This window comes from Aethalodelphis obliquidens, unplaced genomic scaffold, assembly GCF_003676395.1.
Source record: "Aethalodelphis obliquidens isolate GAN/ISIS:26980383/991018 unplaced genomic scaffold, ASM367639v1 scaffold66, whole genome shotgun sequence".
NCBI classification, from domain to species: Eukaryota; Metazoa; Chordata; class Mammalia; order Artiodactyla; family Delphinidae; genus Aethalodelphis; species Aethalodelphis obliquidens.
This window is the reverse complement of record NW_020838010.1, coordinates 4647156-4659239: the sequence shown is the minus strand read 5'-3', so window position 1 is coordinate 4659239 and position 12084 is coordinate 4647156.

Sequence of the window (12084 nt, the reverse complement as noted above, 5' to 3'; positions counted from 1 at the left end):
ATGAGAAGGCAAACTGTAGCCTTTTAATATTCATTGAGCCCATGACAACATTCTGTTTCACCTGCTATTCACCATTACACATAGGCAGCACTGAGTAGGCATATGCTATATACAGCTTTATAAAACTTTCTCACACAATAGTCTCCAGTTGGATTCTCACAACACCTCTGTACGGAAGGGCATTATCGTCATTTCATTTTATAGATGAGGAAACTGAGGTTTGAGAAGTGATTTTCCCAAGCTGGATAAAATCTAAGCCTTCATCCTCTTACCACAATTGTCTCGTCTAAAATATTATCTCATTTGAGAATTACATATCCAGATCTCTTATAAAGTTAGGACCCATAGCTACTGAGATGTCAATATAGATGGCCAATGTCACTTTACATGTAGTTCAACCCTCAAGAGACTCAAATACCCTTCAGGCACTTTTCATGTAATTTAGATTCATGAACAACAGGTGGCAGTAAGACCCTTGGGTAAGTGGTTTGAATGATCAAATTTAAACTGTTAGGTATGCTTACCTTAGACTACAACAAAAATTGTGGATTTCTAGGACTTCACATTTTAGAAAAAATATTACACTTTGCTGGTCTATTTTATTTTAAGTAGTATGTTCAGATATGCTTAAAGATCAGGTACACAAAATCATTTAAATAAAATGAAATATATCTATATATATAATTTCTTGTCTTTTGAAATAATCCCTGTTATCAACTACAGTTTAACTAAATCTTGGTCTTATTCTCAGACATAATTAGAATTTTCCACTTTACTTCACTCTGAATCTTTATTTTTAAATCAAATTTCCTTCCTGACTAGTACAGGGCTTCAGGATTTCTCTTTGCCTTACCAATAAAAGAGTTACGGGCTCTTTTTCTCAGGTGGAAACAGCTTTTATTCTTTTGCACTTTCTAAGATTTCAAGGAAAGAACTTCTCGAATGAGAAAAGAGTAGGCAAGACAGTTTCTCCTTTTGAGTTTCCTATCTCTATCTTTTCCGCTTCTCAGCAGAAAATCAAACAACAATGTGTTATTACTGAAAGCATAGAGCCCCATAGCTTTTCTTACTATAAGAATGAGGTAAATTTTCTATCTAGTCCTAAAAATATACTGTTTTAGTCTGTTAGGGCTGCTATAACAAAATACCATAGATGGGTAGCTTATAAACAGACATTTATTTTTCACAGTTCTGTAAGCCAGGAAGTCCAAGATCAAGGCATCAGCAGATCCTGAGTCTAGTGAAGATCTACTTCCTGGCTCATAGGCATCCAACAAAACATCCACAGACATTAGACTGTGTCCTCACATGGCAGAAGGGGCTAGAGAGCTCTATGGGGTCTCCTTTATAAGAACACTAATCCCATTCATGAGGGTTTCACTGTCATGACCTAATGATTTCCCAAACTCCCCACCTCCTAATATTGTCACATTGGGCATTAGGTTTCAATATTTGGAGGGACACAAATATTCAGTCTATGGAAAACAACAACATCCGTCCTCCTAGCAGATATTTCCAATGGTAACTAACCTCTGGCTTAGTGTAACTTAAAATTTACATGTGATGAGTTTCCTTAGCAAATCTCTAACTACCGGCAACAACCACATATTACCTTCTGCCACAGATGGGGTCTTTTTTTCCCCAAGCCAAGTGATACAAACTTAAGGTCACACCAAAACAACAAATCAAAAACCCCACACATTTAAGTGTTTTTTATAAAGAAATATTCAATGGCTGCATCACAGATATACTGGCACATCGTAGTAAACAACGTCCAGGTTCTCACCAACCTTAATGGTGAGGCTGTCTAGACTTGCCACTCTGCTAGGAATTGTGAGAACTCAGGAGAAATGTAAGCTACAGTTCCTGTTTCAGGAGGTTTACAATTCACTTGAGATGAGATTCGTCAATGAAGCGTATCTATAATATAAATATAATGTATACATAAGTACCTATTGAAAAGAGTGATTGCAGATAGTATGAAGCATCGTGGATTATGATAGACAGGCAGGTCTCATGGAGAAGAACTTAAAAGTTGGATAGGTTTTACATGAGCGTGTATTGATACAAGAGGCAAGAATAGTTCAGGTGGAATGAATAAGGCTCACAAAGGCAGAGAGGTGAGAACCTGGTAGGATTGCAGGTCAGAATAGGGACTTGCCTAGATAAAGCAGAAATCAGGATGGAGAAATATAGCCAAGTTATATCATGTATGGTCTTAAAGGCAGAGAGTTTAGAAAAGATGTTTGGCTTATAATACTTTTCGCTGTCTCAGTATGCAGACTGGGCTCTCGAAGTAAGAATGAAGGCTTAGGTCAGAGAAGGTCTGCAATTAGGATTAGTTACAGAGAAGAAGCCAGGTGTGGGGAATTGAAGAGAGTCAAGCCATGAGAAGAGGAGAAAAAGGAGGGACCATGACCTTGAGCCAAGGAGAAGAAAGCACTAACAGCAGCCCAAAAAGAGTTGGAGGATGGTGAGTTCTGTTTGGTATGGTTAGTCTCAGAGGATGATAGATACATGCACAGAAGAGACAACTGAAGATGCTGTTTCAGGTGGGGAAGAGAGTTAAAGGAACAGTATTCTTACCTCTTGGAGCAACTGAGCACAGCCCATCAATAACATCAGAGTACCCAGGCCCAATGCGGCACCTTCTACTGTTCCTCCAAATGTTCAATGCCATTTACCTTCCCCTCCCATGGATCATGCATTTAATGGCTGTCACATCGTTTGGGAAACTTGACTGCAACACTGTCATTTCATGGGCAGCAGTAAGAAGGCTTATACCAAAGTCCTTGCAGAAGACAATTTTAAGATAAGATATGCACTTGTCATACCTTCAGTGAGCATCTGTCAGCTTCACCATAGGCTGCACATAGAGAATTATTTTCTAATCCTTAACACTCTGGTTTCCCCATGCTGCTTCTCCTGAGTGGATTGAGACATGCAAATTAAGCTTAGTTTATTTGATTGTATTTATGTAATCACCCCACTGTCCATAAAGTGACAGGTGAAACAAAAAGTATTTTCCAAATTGGTCAGCTTGCCTAAGACCATTGAGAACTAGAGAAAGAGTCAAGCTATAAAATATCTTCTTGCAGTAAGGAGAGCCATGTTCATAAAACAAGTTGATTTCTTTCCCTTTACAGAGCTCTATGCAATGTAACCTGTAAAAAATAGATCAGAGGTTCCTGTCATATTCAAGGCACTGGTCCAGAAACCAGCAAACAAAACGTCAGCAAGATATCTTAAATCCTCTTTACCAGCTGAGGCAGTTGGTTATAAATGAAAAATTAAAGGAAACGGTATCTTAAATGTCACCAGAGAGGCTGCTCTGCCCCTTATCCCAAGGGTTGTAGGTAGGATATAGTCTTTTAAGAGTACGGACTTCAGGGGCTCCCCTTGGTGGCGCAGTGGTTAAGAATCCACCTGCCAACCTAGAGTCTGTCATACAGAGTGAAGTAAGTCAGAAAGAGAAAGACAAATACCGTATGCTAACACATATATATGGAATTTAAGAAAAAAAATGTCATGAAGAACCTAGGCGTAAGGCAGGAATAAAGACACAGACCTACTGGAGAATGGACTTGAGGATATGGGGAGGGAGAAGGGTAAGCTGTGACAAAGCGAGAGAGAGGCATGGACATATATACACTACCAAACGTAAGGTAGATAGCTAGTGGGAAGCAGCCGCATAGCAGAGGGAGATCAGCTCGGTGCTTTGTGACCACCTAGAGGGGTGGGATAGGGAGGGTGGGAGAGAGACGCAAGAGGGAGGAGATATGGGGATATATGTTTATGTATAGCTGATTCACTTTGTTATAAAGCAGAAACTAACACACCACTGTAAAGCAATTATACTCCAATAAAGATGAAAAAAAAAAGAATCCGCCTGCCAATGCAGGGGACATGGGTTCGAGCCCTGGTCGGGGAAGACCCCTCATGCCTCAGAGCAACTAAGCCCCTGCACCACAACTACTGAGCCTGCGCTCTAGCGCCTGCAAGCCACAACTACTGAGCTGGCGTGCCACAACTACTGAAGCCTGTGCGCCTAGAGCCCACGCTCCACAACAAGAGAAGCCACCGCAATGAGAAGCCCGCGCACCGCAGCGAAGAGTAGCCCCCGCTCGCCACAACTAGAGAAAGCCCATGCACAGCAAAGAAGACACAACACAGCCAAAAGTGAAAATAAATAAATTTGTTAAAAAGAAAAAAAGAGTATGGACTTCATAGTTTGACTGCCAGGGTTCAGATCGCAGATCTGCAGTTTAATAGCTCTGTGACCTTGAGTGAGTTATGTCAGCTGTCTGAACTTCAGTCTTATAAGATAGAGATAATAACAATATTTAGCTCATAAAGAGGATTAAATGAATCAACGTATTTAAAACATGTCATGATATCTGACATATAGTAAGTGTTCGATAGAAGTTATGATTACAATCATTTCCATTTTTTCCAGCCATATGGCTTTTTGTCATCACTTTCATGGGTATTAGCAGGTACCTAGAACTCTAACGCTTATAATTACTAAGAACTTTTATTAATACAAAATACATTCACTTAAAGACGCAGATGTAGAGAACGGACTTGAGGACACGGTGAGGGGGAAGGGTAAACTGGGACGAAGTGAGAGAGTGGCATGGACATATATACACTACTAAACGTAAAATAGATAGCTAGTGGGAAGCAGCTGCATAGCACAGGGATATCAGCTCCGTGCTTTGTGACCGCCTGGAGGGGTGGGATAGGGAGGGTGGGAGGGAGGGAGACGCAAGAGGGAAGAGATATGGGAACATATGTATAACTGATTCACTTTGTTATAAAGCAGAAACTAACACACCATTGTAAAGCAATTATACTCCAATAAAGATGTTAAAAAAAATACATTCACTTATACCCTTGTACCAAATGTAGCAGATGCTATCATGCCTACACTTCTTTACTCTTACCACTTCAGAGCATGCTACCCTACCCCAACTCCCCTACTGCCAGCACCTGCATTTCTTTCACTGAGGATTTTCTCTGGATAGTGAAGCCCACTTTACCAACCTGTGTGTCAGGTAGGACGTACCGAGGTGTTAACAGCCCTCAACCAAAGACTGACAGGAGTTGGTGTCGCCTCACCCCTCAGGTGGGATCACTCTGAAGCAGATGTCTTACACTGCCTCCCAGACTTTCCCCTCAAGGCTGAAGCCCTAGTCACTCTCTGTGGTAGCTAGTTTGATCATGCTACCTTTAATCGCTGCTTTCTTCCCTTCCTTGTTTCACCGCCCCATTCTTCTATTCTCAAACAAACTACTTATACTTGAATCCTTGTTTAGCTTGGGAAGCCCAAACTAAGATCTTCTCATAAACCTGTGAGATATATAAGGGTAGACATCATAATTTTGCGGTAGGTAAACTGAGTTGTGGGTCATGTGGGTATTTAATGGAAGAGCTGGGCCTGGAACCAAGTCTCTTGTCACCATATATATTCTTTTTCTGTTACCAGAGTATATATCATAGCTTTTTCCAGCTGTGCACAGACAGACTAATAATGTCAGTAATCCCCCATTATCCTTCTCCTCATTGCATATCAGTTGATCTCCCAAAAGTATGTCTGGACAAGGCAAGAAAGGGTCACATTCCAACCGACTGATATCATTGAACTTTTCCACGTGTGAAAGGAATATTTATCAGTTTGTTCTTTAAGTGTCTGATCTTAACTAGCCATCTACCTAATGAAAATAGAATTATCTGTCAGAGTCTGGAAATGGATTGTTCTAGTTCATCAAAGAGTCTAGCTAATAAAGAAGTTGTGAATTAGCTGAAACTGATTTTTTAAAGTAACATTTAGCACAGTTGTCACACTGAATGTAAATTAAGCTTCCTTTGATGATTTAGAAGGAAACTGGGGAACCAACTTTGCCTCAGGATCATGTGTGTACATATCAATACATATGAATTCTCATTACATCGGAAGACATACAAAAGAGCTGGGTGCTGACGGTTCCTCAGTGGATGCCCCACTGGGTGGGTAATAAGGATTTATTTATGTGATGTGCCCTCCTTTCTGGGCCATCTCTATGTTCTGTATCTCCTACCCAAAAGGGAAGTACCCTATAACCCTGGATTCTATAACTGAGGCTAGTTAGACTGAGCATCTGCTAGATGTAGAGCACAAGAAGGTTCTGTACGTTGGGGTCTCTTATTTGGAGAGCCTCTTTAATTAATGGCCATCTGGTCCCCCATAAAGGATTGTAATTAGGGAAGCAGTGTATGAGCAGATACATCAGTGAAAACCTTGCCTGTGCTTGTCTTCCCTCCAAGATACTCAGGACTCAGGTGAATGGCAAGGTCACATTGGGCTATTTTTATTTTTCATAAAAAATGATTTGGGTCTAGAGGTTGGGATAAAATAAATCACTGATCCAATTAAGTGGCAGACACAGGACTTACTAACATCTGAATGCTCCTTACCAAACGTGATTCAGCACAGATCTGCTGTTTTCACTGTCCCTGTTTTTTCCAGTTGATTTTAAGCTCTGCGTGACAGTAACAGAGGCTCCCTGCAGCTTTGGGATAGATAAAAGAACTGAACAAGCCCCTTGGCTTTGTCAAAAGGATCTGCACATGTCTTTTTCACTACAAACATAAGTGAAAACTCCTATCACAGTTATTCTTCATCCAATCTCCCAAAGAGGAGTTGCCGAGTTAGAAATCATCTCTGTTGCAATGTTCAAATCTATGGATGTGATCAAACCAGAATTGTGTCTTTTCATGCAAAAGTAAACAATAAAAGGGGCTCTACCCTGACCCTTGCTGTCTACCTTAACTCCTGCATCTGCAGGACCCATGGGTTAAAGCCTTCAGAGTCCTGGGCATTAGGTATAAGGTGTTCATGAGATCAGAAACTGAGGTGGTGGGAATGAGGTACAACCCAATGATATGCTTAAATTATGGACCTCAGCTATGACTTTAATATATTTCTCTGAAAGGTGCAATAATAGGGGTATCATTTTAGAACAGTGGAGTGCAACGGGAAGCACACTGTCAACTACCTCCTGGCTTTGTAGTAACTTGAATGTTACTGTAAAAAGTGACCCTTCACCTTTCCCAACCTCACCTTACAACCTCAGCAACATCACTTACCTATAACGCAGCTAAGAACCAGGAACAAAACAAAGAGGATATCTGAGCATCATATCCATGCATTTTAATGTGTGTGCTTCCCTTAAGGCGAACCTAGATAGGATTTGATTCAGAATCTATACACCTGTATTTTTCGTATAATTCTAACCAAGTTTGGATATCTCCGGTGCTACCAAAGATTAGGAACGTCATGTCAAATGCTAGACAGTGGATGTTCAAACAAAGACAAGAGAATACTTAGAGCAAGGGGACAGAGAGGAAAAAAAACTAGGAAAAAGCTGACAAAATAATTCTCTGCAGTCTGGGAACATTTAGTGTTGGAGCAAATATTCTTATAGCCTGTAATAGGCCCTGAGGGTATCACTGGATACAGCACAGTGAGAAGATGAAAATCATAGCATGCACCCAGAGTCATAGAGAAAAGATGAAATTATATTCAGTATATTCTGCTTAAGGAGGCAAGGAAGTGTGCAATACACGTTAGAAAACGTTTCATCCAAAATGATTAACTTAAAATCATTGCGATGCAAAGAGTAACTTTTGAACTCCAGAAAACTCTACCATCCAGAAAGATCCTTTTTTAAGAGTTCCATGTGTTGTGGTTTCACTCTATATCATTCTGACCTTATCTTTTACAGCCTTGGTCACCTCTTGGTGAAAGATGATGATTTTGCATCTTACGCTCCTTTTTGCAGTGGAAAAATACATGTTCCTATTTTTGCCAAGTTTTACAACTCTTGGAAAGAAAGGGGGATCTTTATTTTTAATTGCATATTTTGTATGCTTTTAAGGAGTCATAAAGTGCCCTCATTCTTATATTAGCAGTAAATTTCCAATAAAAATTCTGGTGCAAATATAGATACCCCCCCTCCAAAGTAAAAGCAAATTACCCACAATGCATCTTTGCAGTAGAATGTTCATCCAATTAGATTGCAAGGCAATTAGTATGATTACTCATCTGTATACTCAGTACTTAGTTTCCATTTTGCCTGCAGCAACTGCAGCTTTGACAATTTATCTGACAGGTCCACAACATACATTTCTGAAAATGCCAAAGAAATGGAAGCTACCTGTATTTGTAAGGTACAGTTCAGAGATTTTGGAAAAGGGTGAGAATAATGGGCCCAGAGCAGAGGGAGAGAGAATTGAGATGGAGAGGAAATTGTATGGCTGAATTCTAAGAGCTACTATCATGACTAAAAAAGTACCTCTAAGGGAGGGCAATACTGCAGGAAAGATTTAGGGGGAAAAATGATAAAGTCAAGATGGCAAAAGAAAGTTGGCATGAATTTCCCAGTAAGTAAAAAGGTCAGATTCCAGAGGAAGTAGCCAGGGCAAGCCAGATAAAGCAAATCTGATTCTTTTTTTTTTCTTTATTTAGACTTTGGTGGCAGGGGTGGGGAGGGGAATTAGAGAAGCAACAGGAGTAGTAGCCTTTGAGGGATCTCAGCCTTCAATATTAAGGAGTCCAGACTAGGACAGGTAGGTGAACTGCAGAAAGTGGTAAGTATGGACTGAGAGAAAAGGACCACTAAGGTAAACCTAGATACCAGAGGTATTACATAGCATGGTGGGAATCTTTTCCTACCACCCATCAACATTCAAATGCCCATGGGTATCCACTAGGCCTAAGTCTAAGCAAGAAGTCCTATGTGGGGAAGACATACAGAGGTCAGGGTTCTTTTTAAGGCTCTCTGGAGAGAAGTGTCTTAAGCCAAGATTCCAGGACAAGCCCTGGATTCAGTGACCCAGTTAAAACTTTGTTGGTGAGAGTGACATCAGCAAATTGTCAGGGTAGGCAGCTCCAAACTCCTGTCCCTTCTCAGAAACATTGAAAACCAGCAGAAAGTCATAATCAACTTTGTCAGAAATCTGGAAAACAGTCAAAGATTTACAGAAACCAAGAATGCACTGAATCAAGGGAAAAAATCAACTTCCATATGGTAAGAAAGCTATGTGGCATTTTTACTGCCCTTGCTCCACCCGCTCCCTAGCTCAGCAGTGGTTTTGAAGACAGCAACTCCCATTTCTTGTGTGAGACCCTAATCCCTGGTTCTAGAGGGAGCAGAGCAGACCTTATCTGAGACTTATTATGTTTATCTGTTCTAAACTGTCTATGGGCTTCCTGAAAGGACTGATGCAAGGCACTCATCTCTGTTTCACCTAACTCAGAAATCACTCAGGACAGTAAAATGGTGGACTTTGCCCCAAAACACTGTAAGGCAAATGAAAACCCTGCACACACCTGGGGCAAAAGATTGTAGTCTGAAAAACAATAGACTGCCTAAAGCCTGAAAGGATATTTGGGGAGAGAGATTTTTTTGGAAAGTAGGACATTCAAAAGCACCCATGTACACTGGGGAATCTAGAAAGCCATACACATTCCCAGAGTGGGACACACATTCAGAAAAGACCTAAGAAGACCCTAAGTTTTCACCTCTGGCTGATCTCTGAGCTCAGTGTAAGCAGGAAGTGAAGGCTAAGCCAGAGTTATAAACAGTCTAGCTAAGTTTTGAAAGAGTGTCCCAGCATGGAACCAATCTTCATAGACTGGGAAAGGTGGGTTTTTGGCTTTTTTAACTATTGGGGTGTGTGCCCCATGTGTGTGTATTCTGGAGTTAAAGGAAATCTCTGTCAAAACATTAGTTGAACACTAACTGAAGGAACAGAGACTTCACTGAACCCACATGACAAGGAATACAGTCTTTGCAAAAATAGTTTGGAAAAGTAATTAAACAAATGGACAACTACAGCCTTCCACAGTCAAAAAGAGCAAATCCTAGAGAAGGGGAATAATTTGGTTTCTAGAGATGCATAACATTATAATATTCAATGTCTAATTTTCAACAAAAAGTTACAGCATACACAAAGAAAGAGGAAAGTATGGCCCATTCACAGGAGAAAAGAAGTAGACAGAAACCACCTCTGAGGGAATCTATTGTTAAGAGAGAAAATCATAGTTCTAAGCTCCTACATTAAAAAAAAGAAAAACCTCAAATCAATAACATAAATTTATGCCTTAAAGAACTAGAGAAATAAGAGCAAAGTAAATGCCTATCTGGCAGAGAAAAGGAAATAATAATGATTAGAGTAGAGATAAACAAAATAGAGAACAGAAAAATAACAGAATCAAAGAGCCCAAAAGTTGGTTCTTTGAAAAGAAGAACAATATTGACAAACCTTTAGGTAGACTGACAAAGAAAAAGTTGAAATAATACAAAGAACTAAAATCAGAAATGAAAATGGGAACATTACTACCAACCTTACGGAAATAACAAGGATTATTAGAGAATGCCATGAACAACTATATCACAGCAAATAAAATGACCTGGATGAAATGGACAAATTCCTAGGAACTTACAAATTACCAAAACTGACTGAAGAAGAAATAGAAATTCTGAACAGTAAATATATTGAATTTGTAATAAAGCAAAACATCTCAGCAAAGAAAAATTCAGGACCTGATGGCTTCACTGGTGAACTCTGCCAAACATTTAGAGCATAATTAACACTAATTCAAACTTCTCAAAAAAAAAATAGGAGAAAGCTCCCTAACTCATTTTATGAGGCTAGCATTACTCTGATAAAGACATCACAAGAAAACTACAGAACAATATATCTTAGGAATATACATTCAAATATCCTCACCAAAATACTAGCCAATTGAATACACAGCATATTAAAAGGATTATATACCATGACCAGGCGGGATTTATCCCAGAAATGCAAGAATGGTTCAACACAAGAAAATCCATCAGTGTAAACATAACTTAAAAGAAAGCAGGAGAAAAACCACATCATCATCTCAATTGATGCAGAAAAGCTAATAAAGAAATTAAGCAAAATGTCAGGATGCAAAATCGACATACACCAACAATGAAGAATCCAAAAAGGAAATTATTTAAATAACTCCATTTACCATATTGGTCAAGAGAATAAAATATCCAGGAATAAATTTACCCAAGGAGGTGAAAGACATATACTGAAAACTTTTTTTAAAAATGCTGAAAGAAATTAAAAGAAACCTCAATAAATGGGAAGACATTCTATACATTCTGTGTTCATGGTTTACAAGATTTAATATTGTTAATATGTCAGTTCTGCCTTAACGGGATATACAGATTCAGTGCAATCTCTATCAAAACTCCAGCAGCCTTTTTTTTTTTTTTGCAGAAATGGAAAAGCCAATTCTCAAGTTCATGTGGATTTGCAAGGGGTCCTAAATAGCCAAAACAATCTTGAAAAGGAAGAACAAAGTTAGAGGACTCACACTTCTGATTTCAAAACTCCCTACAAATCTACAGTAATCAATACAGCATGTCACTGGCATAAGAGCTAACATACAAATCAATGGAATAGAATTAAGAGTCCAGAACAGACCATGTAGACTTCAAGATCAAGATGAAAGAATAGGAGGATGCTGGGCTCACCTCCCCTCACAAACACATGAAGATTACAATTATGTGTAGAGTGACTCTCGCTGAAATAGACCTGGCTAGCAGGCTGTCTTTTCTAAGCCAAGGCTGTGAAGAAAGATCCACATGGAGTCTGGTAGGAAGGGAGAAGTGATCTGGTCGGGGCCCACACCCCTAGTGGGGGACCCAGAAGAGGAAGGGATATCACGGACTCAAGGCTCCTCCCTGCAGAGCAAGAGATTCAAGCTATATATTGGGCAGCCCAGATTAGCCAGATAAAGAGTTCAAAACAATAGTAATAAGAATGCTAAATAGGGACCTTCCCTGGTAGCACAGTGGTTAAGAATCTGCCTGCCAATGCAGGGGACATGGGTTCAAGCTCTGGTCCGGGAACATCCTACATGCCATGGAGCAACTAAGCCCATGTGCCACAACTACTGAGCCTGTGTGCCACAACTACTGAAGTCCATGCGCCTACAGCCCGTGCTCCGCAACAAGAGAAGCCACCGCAATAAGAAGCCCACGCACCACAACGAAGAAC